The 14,230-nt window shown below is 37.4% G+C and overlaps 1 non-coding gene across 1 annotated transcript; it reads right to left on the reverse strand.

The window, feature by feature from the left end:
- Positions 1–705: 705 nt before the first annotated feature.
- LOC124086906 (small nucleolar RNA SNORA3/SNORA45 family) lies at positions 706–840 on the reverse strand. The gene has a single exon (XR_006849960.1). It is a non-coding gene; the product is annotated as a small nucleolar RNA SNORA3/SNORA45 family (small nucleolar RNA).
- Between the last annotated feature and the right edge of the window lie 13,390 nt (positions 841–14,230).

Consider the following 14,230-nt stretch of genomic DNA (forward strand, 5'->3'; position numbering starts at 1 on the left):
GGGCAGGGCACATCATCCAGTTCAGGTGAAACAACAAATGTTTTCTGGAGGCTTGGGGAAGAAATCTTTCTTGCTCTTCTGTTGAAGTTACTTGTAGGGTAATCTTGATTCTTCTGGTCATTGGGAAATGTGGATGGACTAGAATTGCAGCTGTTTCGCTACCATCAGGGAAGTCAGCCTGAAGATGAAGCCACGGTGTAGGGGAATTAAAATCCAAGATAATTACTAATGAAAGAACAGCCCAGATAAAGTCACACCTGAAGTTACCTACCCGCACCTTTCCACCAAAATCATTACATAAGAAAGACCACAATACCAGGGCCATACAATAATACCCTACAGACCTATAGTAATGTCTCTCAACATCATACATTTAATTGCCCTGCTCAAAAACAGCTTCTCCATTTTCTTCTGTAAAATACTAAGGCCCTTGTCCCCCTGAACCCCTCCCCTCTCTGCTCCACACTTTTATTCCCATCAGTTAGAATTGTGTTGTCTCCAAGTCAGAGTTGGGTTTGCTCAAGACTGCTTATTCCATTTGAGTTTATTATAGTAAATACGCAATTCAAATAAATATAAAAAGAAGTAACAAAGTGTGGGGTTTTTTTTCTAGAAGAGAAAGAGATTTATAACACATCATGCCATGTACCAATTTCTTGGGGCACATGGAGAAAAGCCAACATTAACTTTTAAGTCCCAGGTAGACTATGTTTCTGATCTGGGCACTAATGGGGACATTAATTGTCCCCCCCCCCCAGTGAATCAAGACCAGCAAATTCTCTCCGAGAACTGTAGCACACCAGGACAAGTTCTGTGTCGGGATGTGACTCTAGTCTCGGCCAAAGTGTGGGTTATTACAAATAAATCTAAGATTAACTGAAAACAATGATGTCTTACAGAGATATATTGTTTTTCATTATCTTTTATGTCTAAGAACTGTAATATCTCTTTAATATTAGGAGATCAAAAAGAATGAAAATCCAAGATAATTACTAATATAAGTAATTTCTTGTTAAATAAATATTTTCCTGGGAAATAAGCTATTTTTGTTGAACACTGCCATTTAAACAGCTGAATGTCAATAAATCATTGGACTGATAAGTCAACCTTTATCTTATATTCTAAGAGGTCTGAGTTTTTTCTTACTGCTTTTTCAAAACTCTAACATACAAAATAAAACTAACAAAATTGTATTCTAATTATTTACTTCTTTCTTCATTATATTCAGCCTCATTTTCAGTTATTTGTCTTACCAGATAGAATCTTTCTAATGTGGTTATTGTTTTACCATCAGGGAAGTCAGCCTGAGGACCATGTTAAACATTCTAATTTCAATATAGTTATCTCATTTAATATCAATCTATTAAATAGCTACAAATTTATTTGTATTACAAGAAGAATCACCTATTTATGTATTTTTGAGTTAAATATGCTAATTAAATACTTGAGTTTAAATTTAAAGTTCTGGAATAAATAATTTTCAAAGGAACCAAAATAATAGAAAGCAGAATGTGAAGTGATTCCCTTTCACAGAGGAATGGTATAATGCTATTCCTGTTCACATTTTTGATGGGTTACCTAGAGTTACAAATACATTTGGACTTCATTTTTAAATTTCATTAAAATAAAACCTTAAAATTTATATTTCTCAAAAGACTTATTTATGCTTCCTATTTTCACTTCCCTGACTCCAACATACATACTTTAACTGCCTAGAATCTGACTTCTGCCCCATCATTATTATCACCAGTAAGCTCCATGTCATTAAATTCAACTGGTATTTTTAGGTTCTCAAATTTCATTATTTGATTTCTCAAGGCCTTTCACCCTTGATGAACCAGTTTTTTGATTCCACATTGTAATGTGATCTTATCTCTCTAACCACTCCATCTTGTGTGTGTGTGTATGTGTGTGTGTGTATGTGTGTGTGTTTGTGTGTGTGTGTGTGTGTGTGTGTGTGTTAGGCTTATTCTTTTCTACATGGCCATTTAATTCTGATGTTCCTTCAATGTCTGTCAATCCTAGAATCTCTTTTCATCTCATTCTTTACTTCTTTTCTAGGAAATTTCATGCATATGTGATAGTTTTTATATACCCTATTGCACTAGCCCTTGCATGAAGATGGATTGCAATGTCTATCATTATACTGGACAAGTCATCTGATTCCCAAACCTGTTATCTAATTGTGGTAAACACTAAGAAGCTTAGATTCTACTCCCTTCAAAAAATAACCCACCACCCAGCTGCAAAGAATGTGGCAAGCTGACAGCCTTTGATTCTTGGCCATATCAGAGTCCATTGCAGGTTTCAAGGCAAAAGACTACTTTTCTTGGGATAACAGTGATGATGCAGCAAGGTAATGGTACAAAGATCTGTCCATATCCACACACTACAGATCTCCTCTGACAGATAATCTTTTGTTCCATCACTACCCAATGGGCCAACAGAGGCTCTGTCAGCTCTGTATCATGGTATCAGAGCTTCCCCTGTCCAATCTTGCTTCCTCTATTCTCCTTCACAAAGTTATGATCCAATAAAATCTTCTACTCCATTTCAGCATCCACTTCCTGGAAAGCCCAATATTTTATATCAGGAGTCATCCAAGAAAACCTGTGTAGATAGACTTTGTAGATGGGACTGAGCACATAAGATTTTACTAGTACATCTTAAGACCCAACATAAAGTATTAACTTTGCAGAAGGGACTAAACAACTTAGGCAAAATGGGCTGACTGGTTGATATTAGCCAGATTTTTTCAGCAGACATCCCAAGGCTGGCTAATAGCTACAACAAAGAGTCAAAATAACAGAAGTGGAAGCTGTGCATTGCCCTATTGTATAAACTCCCATGGCTAACTCTGAACATTTTCCCTGGCAGTACCAATGACCAAAGTTAAGACCCTAGTATAGCACTAGTCTTCAAGGAGACCAACTGTCCACTTGGTAGCAAATTGACTCTTTTAGATCCCTTTCATTCTAGAAGGCTAGCAATTTTTTTTTCTCATGGGAATAATCATCTTATGGATTTGCTTTTTCTGTCCTCAAAGACCTAGTCAGCACCATTATGCCAGATGTATAAACATGGATTTTCTTATAACATAGCATCTGACCAGAGAACTCATGTTAGAGCAGAGACATTATGTAGGTGAATACTGAGCATGGGATACACTGGCCACCCCAAATCTGTTATTCAGATGGCATTATGAAACAGCCTTCTAAAGGCACAGCTAAAACACAAGGTTGAAGGCAATAATTTGTTAGAATGAAGTACCATTTTATTAGGATACAATGCATGCTGTGTCAGAGATCTTTTTATAGTTCTACATCCCCAATAAAAGACAAGGATATAGGAACCAAGTATGGAAGAAGGAATGATTACATTTCATCAATTCCAATGACCCACAAAGGACTTTAAGGCTTTCTATTCTCTCCTCTAGGTTCTACAGGGAGCACACTATTGCCAGGGGACACAATTAAGGATCCTATTGAACTAAAAGTCATAAGCACCACCTGAGCTCTTAAAGCTCCTTGTGTCTCAGAACCAGCAAACATGGCAAGGTGTTACATATCATTACAAGCAAATGACTACAGTCGACAAGAGATTAGGGCTCTGTGACATAGTCACAGTAGGGAGGAGTAAATATAAATCTCAGGAATTCACTCAGGTACCTCTCAGTTTTTCTCTCTCTCCCAGTTATGACTATGAATGGAGAGGTGCAGCAACTCTAGCCTGAGAAAGATTGCCAGGAGCTCAGATCCCTTAGGAATGGTAGGTGGCACAGAAAAGGGGGGTCACCACCAAACATCTCACCAAGAGCAGCAGAGATGCTATCAGAGGTTGCAAAATGATAGTAGCAGGGAAAATTAGTGAACAGGTTAAAACATCAAATGAGAGGGATACTAAATTCAAAAGAATCTCTACCATTTATGACAATATCATCTTATTATCTCTTGTTGTTTGACTCACTTGGTTTTGTTAAATTTCTTGTATTTAATTTGTAAATTCACTTTGGGTTTATAAATGTGCATCATCTATGTGCATAAGGTTAAGTCTAGTTCTGTGGTTGCATTTATAGAGTAACATCTGTCATCACCAAGAGGCCATGAAAGTTTTTTGAAAGGGACTTTTGATGAAATTACATGGGTATGAGAAAACACTACACAACATTAATACTTGAATATTGGGACTTGTGCCTGTTTCCTTAAATTTTCTCTGAATCAGAATAGGATCAGATTGGAGCCTGAGCTAAAAAAGCTCTCCAAGGGAAATTATTCTGGGGCAGGCATTAGAAAGCCAAAAAGGCAAGCCCTAGACCAGGCTCTGCCCTTCTGAGTTTTCTTGATCCTAGTACAACAAAAATGTATTGTGACAATTTGTTACTACTGAATAGTTGCTACTCAGCCTGGAAAGTTTAACTTTTCAACATGAATAAAACCACATCAGTTCTTGCAGCTTTCCTACAGGTACTTCTTTCTCGTGTAATTTTATTTTGAGTTGCAGTTGGACACAATACCTTTATTTTATTTATTTATTTTTATGTAGTGCTGAGGATTGAACCCAGCGTCTTGAACGTGCTACCTCTAAGCAACAACCCCATCCCCTTTCTCATGTAATTTTTAAGGATTTTACGTAACTCATCTGACAGTAAACCTAAGTATGTTTTTCCATATGACTTGAAATATGGTCCTTCCAAAAATCCAAAGTACGCAGTAATTGCAGTAAGTTAATCTAACCAATTACTCTATTTTGCTCTTAGTTTATGGGAAACTGAAGCTTAAACAATTTCATTATGGTCCCCAAATGTCACTGAATAGCATGATAATAACTAAGATAATCGTTGTGACAATTGGAAAACTGCCAATGACACTGAAGAGATTGAATGATGATCCATATCAAACAAGATGGTCACAGTGTTACAAATTGCACTTTGATTCAGATGTTTCCATGAAGAAAAACTGGAATAAAATCAAACCAACTAGGTTTCTCTTATCAATATGGATTCAAAAATTCAGCAAAACTCAGTTGCCTAAATTTTAAGTGAATAAACTATTAATTTCCTACTTTCACACCTAAGTTTGTGACAGAAAATCGTATCCCCAGATTTAACTAGCAACCTGCAGAGATTCTGACTCCAAATGATACTTTTAATATCAATAAGCTTGAAGATCTGTGGACTAGAAGAACAGTGTAGAGTAATCAGACCTGACTTTCCTTTTCCAGAAAAAGAAAACAAAAGATCTATTTCAGGAAAATTGGTGTTGAATTCTTTGCCTAAAAAAAATAAACTAATTTATTAATTCAAATAAGAAAGTTTTGGACTGTTAAGAACCAAAACTGTCTAAAAAACTACAGTGTCAATCTACAGTGGCTTAAATCCACGAAGATCTCAATCTCTTTCATGTTCTGAGCATGCAGTTAGGTAACACTAAGTGATCCTACCAAGTCATAAGGAACTTAAACATTGTATTTTACCATTCTTATCTTATGGCTTCCATTTTCTGATGGTTAACTTTAACCAGGCCATTGGGTGGCCAAATTAACCATGATTTCTGGGTGTGTCTGTGAGGGTGTTTGGGGATGAGATTTAAGTCAGCGAAGCAGTAAAGTACACTGCTCAGTGTGTGCAGACATCATCCAGGCAATTAGGGGTCCAAGAGAATTGGAGTTTACACCATCAGCTCTCCAGGTCTTCCGAGTCAGACTAAATTATACCACCAATCTCTTTCCTAGATCTCCAAACTTCACAGCTTCCATAATCTCATGAGCCAATTCCTCATAATACATATAAATAAAGATCACCTATTGGTTCTGTATCTCTGGAGAACCCTAATTCATACTCTGAAGTAAATGATGGTGGTCAGACAGAAAGGACAAGGCAAGGCGCAAAAACCTCTCCCCTCCAAGTTGATTCAACCCAGCACCTTTGTTGTTTTTAATTGTATTGAAATTTACATTGCATGTCATGAAATGTACAAATTTTATATGTACAATTCACTGGGTATTCTATATAGCCAACATCTCTACTAAGAGATTAAAGTACCTTTATGGAAATAAAGGCAACAAATTACTTTCTCCTTCCACTCAATTCCAATCCTACTAGACAGGCACTCTTTTGATCTGTCACCATAGTTTAATTTTGCGTGACCTTGAGTTTCATACGAATGGATTCAAGGAGAGTGTTCCTTTCTGTCTGCATTTTTTTTAATTCAACAAAATTATTTTTTAAAATATTTTTAAATTATTGATGGATCTTTATTTTATTTTTTAATTTATTTATATGTGGTGCTGATGATTGAACCCAGTGTCTCACACATGCTAGGCAAATGCTCTACCACTGAGCCACCACCTCAGCCCCCAAATTATTATTTTTTTCAATACTGAAGATTGAACTCAAGGATCCCCTCCCACTGGGCTAAATCCCCAACTCTTTTTATTTTTTTAAAAATTTGAGACAGTGTCTCCCAAGTTATAGAGACTAGCCTCAAATTTGCCATTCTCCTGCTTCTGCCTCCTGAGTATTATACCCAATCCTCCTGAGGATTACACCCAACTCATTCAATATAATGACTTTGAAATTTATTTATATAATAACATGTATGATTTGTTCTTTCTTTTGTCTTTATAAAAAGTTTTTTACTAAGCAGTATTTCATTGCATGAACATATCACAAGTTTTATGCATTCTCCTGGTGAAGACAATTGTGCTGCCGCCAGCTTTGAGCTTTTATGAATAAAGATGTATAACTATTCTTGTGCCAGACTCTTTTAAAGATATTTATAAGGTTCTGTTCATGGATAAGGCCTGGGAATAACAACTTTCTAGTAGTACTAATCACATCTAGTGTCCATTTATTTGTTTCTAAACTCCATTCTTCACTACAGAAAATCAGGGTTTCTCAAAGAAATGACAGATTTAAGGTGTGAGGCAGAGAAAGTGAGCCTGGAACAAGAGGTATGTTGATACATTTATTTTATAAATAACAATTTAAATTTTTTTTTACAATACATAAAAGATCATGAATCCATACTGAAATAAATAAATAACTCTATAATTAATGGAATATTTACATAGTCTCAAAAAATTTCCTCGATAAAAGTTATTAATTACAGTGGAGGGGGAGAAAGTAATTTTCCAGTGGAGAAAACTGAAAGACACTACCTTCATCAAGCAAAAACGGGTATGGTAAGCAGAATTATGTGCCCCCACCTGCCCCTGAAAGATGTCCACCTACTTCCAGAATCTATCAATATGTTACCTTAGATGGGAAAAAGACTTTGCAGATGTGATCCTGAGGTGGGGAGACTGTCCTGAATTATCAGGTAGTCTTAATATAATCACAATGGTCCTTAAAAGTGGAAAAGAAAAGCAAAAAAATAGGGAAGAAAATGCAAAATGAAAACATAATTTAGAGTGATATGATTACTGAATTTGAAGATGGAAGAGGGCCACAAGTTAAGGACTGTAAGCAGCCTATACAGGCTAAGAAAGGAAGGAAACAGATTTGCCATTAGAGACTTTGGAAGAAACACAGCCGCGCAGATGAATTGATTTTAGACTAGTGAACCCATTTCAAACTTGCCATCTTCTGAAATGTAAGATAAAACATTTTTGTCCTTGTTTTGTTTGTATTTTTTTCTCCAGCACTTTCCTGCTTTCTCCCCTTCTCCCACCTGCTGGTCCCTTTCCTCTACTGACACATTTGTGTAGTTTTAATCCACTAAATTTTTGGTAATTTGTTACAGCAGCAATAAGTGAACGCAATGGGATAAACTAAAATCTTATGCCATCTGATAGGATACAATGGATGGAATTGGGCATTCCTTCTACAATATATGGGACAAAGGCACAGAACATAAATTTAGTTATATAGGACACATTAAACAAACCCAAATGGAAGGACATTTTACATAATAACTGGTTTGTAATTTTCGTGTCAAGGTCATGAAAGTCAAAGAAAGATCGAGGAACTTTTTCAAGTTGAAGGAAATTAAAGAGACATGACTATTAAATGCAGCATAAATCTTGAACTAAATTCTTTTTATCAAAGTCATGTTAGGAAAACTGATGAAATTTGAATGAAATTTAAAGATTGGAAGGTAGTAATATATTGATTATAGTTATAAAGGAAAATACAATATAGGTAATATACATTGGTATTCATGGGTAATGGTATATTGTATAAGCCACTTATTTTCTTGTCTTAGAGAAAAAAGTTCATTATACTATACTTGCAACTCTTCTATTTTGAATTTTTACAAACTGGGGGGACAAGGGCTGGGGTTGTGGCTCAGTGGTAGTGTTCTTGCCTGGCATGCATGAGGCACCACATAAAAATAAATAAAATAAAGGTCCATCAACAGCTTTAAAATATTTTTAAAAAATGGGGGACCAACATATGTGAGTTATCTTTAAGTTTTCAGAACTGTACAAGAAAGAAAACTGACTTTCAAGTGCAAATTAACCTGTCCAACAGTAAGTAACCAGTGACAGAATATTCCATTAAATAACAGACGAAAACTTACGGACTAGATTCATAAAGATCTTTCCCTGTAAGAGATAACTCTATTACATTATTTGGGGTCGTTTAAAATTGTCCAGGCCTCCTTCTCAAAAAATTTCAGGTGTTTCTGTTTTCAAAGTTGAGTTTAAATCTAGTTTCTAATTCTATTCTCATTGTGTTGTTCAAAGCTAGCATATGGAGATCTTTGATCTCTTGATGTCTGGGTCATCCAAATCCAGTTTGCCAGTAATGCAGGGAGAGGCTTCCAGGAAGAGATGGCAAATAAGGAAAGGATTCTTTTTCTCCAATTTAACTCGGTTTCTGTTTCACAACAATTTTCCCACCTTCCATCTCTCAACATTTTCCCAAAATGAAAATCCCAAGCTGGTTGTGTACCCAAATGTGTGAGTATAGTAAAGAGTATTACATTTCCTTTTCATCAACCTACAAAGTATAATGACATGGCCCATATATAATTCTATACATTTTTTTACATATTGTAAAAGGTAATTTTCATTAAGACTTTTTCATTTGAATATATAAAGTGCCAATGTCTTCACAGTATTCTCTGAAAACCTTCTGCAAGATCTTGGTTCTAATGTAATATGCTTTCATTTTTATTAACAGCTCATCTAAGTGTTGACAGATCAAACAAACAGCATATGTTCTTCATTCATTCTTGTCTCAAATAATTATTTGAGCAAACAATTATTAGTTACTAATTTGCCATTTGTCAGAAGGTATTTTATTTATTTATTTATTTAACTGTCCAATCCTTAGTCTGAGGCTAAAGCTAAAATATTGGAACTTCTTACAAGTATCCTTCGGGTTCAATGCACTAAATCTCTACCTCTGCCAAACACTCCACTAGCTCCTATTGCATTCTGTTGCACTTCTATGCAACTGTGAAACTCTCTACATCTTTAGACTTTTCTAAAAGTGTTCTTTCAGGTATAATAGCATAGTCAAATCTGTCTTTTCCCTGATAATATCTTTAGCCTTAAAATCTACTGGAATGGGCTGATTCTTATTATCTCCAATTTATATCAAATCCCCCGTCTCTCTCTCTCTCTCTCTCTCTCTCTCTCTCTCTCACACACACACACACACACACACACACAAACTTGAACAAACTTAAATTTAAAGAAAGTATGGACTTTTGTTAAAAATACTGTATCAATAATGGTTAATTAATTATTATAAATTTACCATATTATTGCAAGATGTTAATAAAAAAGGATATTAGATATGCTTCTATTCCCATTGCTCTTATCTATAAAGTTCAAGATACCCCATTATGCTCATACACATAATCCAGCCAGAAGGAAGAGAGAGAGAGGTGAAAAGGAGGGGAGGTTCATTTTTTTAGGGAAAAAAGAAATGTTTATATCACATTTTCCAGAGTAGAGTCATAGACTTGGCTGCACAGAAGGATAGGAAATGTAACTGTTACCTTGGCACTCAAATGTCCCATTAGTATAGAAGGGAAGCATAAATATGGAGATCAATATAATAACTACTACAAGCAAGAGTGTTTTAGTCAGCTTTTCCATCATTGTGACCAAAATACCAGAAAAAAAAAAACAACTTAGAGGAGAAAAAGTTTATTTGAGGTTCACAGATTCAAAGGTCTCAATATTTAGAGAGCCGACTCCATTGTACAGGTCCCAAGATGAGCACATCATGAAAGGAAAGCAAATCAGCTAATGGTAAGGTCAGGAAGCACAGGGAGTGGGAGTGGGGAGGAGGACCACAAGGAAGATACATCCTTCTAGGGCAAGCCCCGAGTGACCCACCTCCAGCAACCATGCTCCACCTGCCTACATTACCACCCAGCCAGTGCATTCAAACTAAGATGAATTGTCTAGGGTGCCATCTCATAATCATTTTACCTCTGAAAATTTCTGCATGAACAAGAGCTTTGGGAGGATACCTCATATCCAAATCATAGCATTCCATCCAGGCCCCCAAAAGTTCATGTTCATGTCACAATGCAAAAACACATTTAATCCATCTCCAAGAGTTCTTGTAACCTTAACAGGTTTAGCATTACCCAAATGTCTAGTCCAACTCCACGTCTCCTTTGAGATGCAAGACAGATTCTTAGCTGTGAACCCCTGTAAAAATCAAAAGCAAATTACTTATATCCAGTATACTGTGGCACATTTTCATTCCAAATGGGAATAAGGGCATAGAAAGAAAGGATGGGGCCAAAGGAAGAACAAAACCCAGCCAAGGAAACAGACCCTGTAACTCCACTAATATAACTCCATGTATTGCATCTAGGAAAATTGACTCCCATAAGTTATTTCCAAAGGGCTGGAGCTGCCCCACTCCATTGGTCTTGCTGGTTACAGTGCACATGGACTCTCTTTTAGCCAACCTTCCTCTGCAGCCAGCAGCTTTTCTCTGTGAACAGTCCACATTACTGGCATCTCTTAATTCCTGGGGTCTCCAGTCCACCTTCGGCTTCACCTTTACAGCTCTACACATTGTCTGTTCAGGGGCAGCCTGTAGGAACCCCAGCTATGCTATGTTTTGCCTGGCCTTCAAGGTCTTCCTGTGGAATCTCAGTGGAAATCAAATAACCTCTTAACTTTAGCATCCGGCATTCCTGTAAAGACAGTACTTCATGGAAGATATCAAAGTCTGCTGCCAGCTGGTGCAATAAGGGACCTCTGGAATCAAGGCTGCAGCAGCTTCTGAGTGTCTATGCAATTCAGCATGGTAAAATAACTTTTTAGGCCCCCAGGTGGGAGCAGGAGACCCCCATGATCTCTTCTCAAAAGAATTTTCTCTTCTGTACCCTGGATCCTGTAGTGATTATGGTTTTGCAAATTCCTGAGCTGCCTTGAGGAGTCTTTCCTACTGTTTCTGGGCAAAGTACTTAGCCATCTCTTTAGGTGGTTATAATCTCTCCCACAATCACACTTTCCCTGGTCCCAGCTTTACATGCACTCTTCTAGACAAGATGCAAGTTTTAAAATTCTTCAGCTTACTGCTACTGATTCTCATGGCACATCTGGCTAAAAGCTGCAGAAATAGCCATGCTACTGACTGAGTGCCATGTTGTCTTGAAATTTTCTCTGCCAGCTTAATTAGTCCATCACTTTTAAATGTAGCCCCACACAAAGTCTCAGGACATGGGCAAAGTGTAGCCAAGCTCTTTACCAAAATATAACATGAATAGCCTCTCATTTCCTTCTGAAACCTCATGAGCATAGTATACATTCCTATTGGCTGTCACCAGAATCACCCATTAGGCTCCACATACAACTTTCTAAAACTTTACCAGTTTGTATCTCTAAACTTTTCAAAATTCCTCCCACAAATCAGCTCCAAAAGTTTCTGAACCACATGGTCCTGTTAGACACAGCAATGACCCTACTTCTTGGTACCAATTTTGTTTTAGTCAGCTTTTCAATCAATGTGATCAAAATGCCTGAAAAGAACAATTTAGAGGAGAAAAAGTTTATTTGAGGATCATGGCTTCAGAGGTTTATAGATTGCTGACTTCATTGTTGGGGGCCCAAGGTGAGTGAGCACATCATGGGGGAAGAGCCCAGCAAAGGAAAGTTCATGGTGGGGTCAGAAAGCAGATTGGGGGTATAGGAAAGAAGCACCCTTCCAGGGAAAGCCTCCAGTGATCCTCCTCCTGCCATCCCCCACTGCCTACACTTACCACCCAGTCAGTCCATTGAAACGTGAATGGACTGATTCAGTTACAGCTCTCATAATCCATACATTTACCTCTGAATATTCCTACATTCATAGGAGCTTTGGGGGGACACCTTGTATCCAAACCATAACAAAATGCAAATATGTTGGCCTGCTAAAATACTACATATAAGGTAGGAAGATGAACTGATATTGTTCCTGAGTAGTGGGACAGAGACAGGCAAGAAAGAAGCAAGAGAAATATTGGAAGGCTATGTCCCCCTTGACACCTCCAACTCTCCTACGAATTCATTCTAAATCCTTGGAATGAGAAAACTTGTGGTAAATACTAAAGAGATAATTCTTCAAGGTAAAAAAGAGTTTATGTTTGGATACCAGAATTAAAGAAAGAGAGAGTATGATAATATGAAAACTTTAGAACCAGAAGATTATGGAAAGTTTTGAATATAACTCAACTCTGGAATTGGACATTAAGAAAATCTTTCATTGTTGAGAATCACAGCCTCTGGGATAGGAGTCCCCTGTGTTTCCCCTTTGGTAGCAAAGCAATAAACCAACTTTTTCCTTTTCCTCAAAACCATGTACTCATTATTGAATTGGCATCAGAGACAAGGACTGAGGTTTTGGCAACAAATTTGGTACCGCAGGTGACACCTGAGAGCAGCCTGTTCCAGCTTTCTTGGGCAGGCTTGGCTTTCTGAAGAATCCCACTTCCATGCTGAGGATGCAAGGTAGCTGGAGAACTTGTTGAGAGCCACTGTAGGATGGCCACCCACTGGAGATGGGTGAGTTTGCCTCTTGTCAAACCAGAGAAGCTATTATTGTGAGTAAAAGGAGGGACTGAAGGACTGTCCTAGCAGCTGCCAACACTACCTTTGCTTCAGAGAACTCCCACCTTCTCTCCCTGAATGGTACAGTTTGCTCCACCATGGTCTGCTTTGAGAATAAGGAAACAGAACTCAGTAATTTCACAACACACCTGGCCATTTGGTAAGTCCCCCAGTGTACATGACAAAACCTTTGATTCCACATATCTGGTCCCTCTTTCTGGTGACATCTGTGGTGTCACTGTTATATGAATAATGGTTAAGTGGTACTCAAGCACCTAAGGATATTTCTGTTCTAAGTTCTCTTCTGTTTGTTGGCCTTGGGTTTGGGAAGTCCCTCTGGTGGTCTGCCTGTGTTTTTGCTTTGTTTGTATTTATTACTTCCCTTTTTAATACACAGCTAATACTGCATTGATCCTATAGGGAGTCTCTTGGGAAAGATCTTGGCTGGTCAATTTAAAGGTTCCCATCTGTTGGCCATGGTTTGGGGGCTCCGCTCTCATTGTCTGTCTCTGTGTTTCTTTTTTTGTACAATCTCGAAATTGGAGTTGGTCTGTCATAGGAAAATTGAAGGGCTATCTTTAGGTATAAGCCTGTCTATGATAATGTTTTACTATAATGATCTGGTTTTTGAATAGCTTTCTGGATTATCATACAATCTTGCAGTTGGAGTTGGTCTGTCAGGTCTGTTTTAAATATTCCATCTGTCAGCCCTGGTTTTGGTGATCCTCTTTTGTCTTTTTTTTCTTTTTTCTTTTTGTATCTTCTGTTACTGGCCCTTTAAGTCATGCTGTGTTGACCAAGTCTCTTGAGCACAGAGATCTTGGCTTAATGGGCCACCTGTAGGTATAAGCCTGTCTAAGAGAAAGACATTTTACTGTAACACAATATGGGCTTTGAATGGCTTTTCTGGATTATTATATAATCTTTTCTTTTGTATGACCACGGAATGCATTATAATTCTTATTACACATATAGAGCACAATTTTTCACATCTCTGATTGTATACAAAGTATATTCACACCAATTCATGTTGTTATACCTGTACTTTGGATAATAATGATCCTCACATTCTACCATCATTAATAATAACCATGCCCCCTCCCTCCAACTCCTCTGCCCTAGCTAGAGTTCATCTATTCCTCCCATGCTCCCTCTCCATATCCTACTATGAAGCAGCCTCCTTATATCAAAGAAAACATTTGGCATTTGATTTTGGGAGATT

Source organism: Marmota monax, unplaced genomic scaffold, assembly GCF_021218885.2.
Source record: "Marmota monax isolate L192 unplaced genomic scaffold, Marmota_monax_Labrador192_F-V1.1 WCK01_AAM20220418_F8-fsc00139, whole genome shotgun sequence".
Classification (NCBI taxonomy): domain Eukaryota; kingdom Metazoa; phylum Chordata; class Mammalia; order Rodentia; family Sciuridae; genus Marmota; species Marmota monax.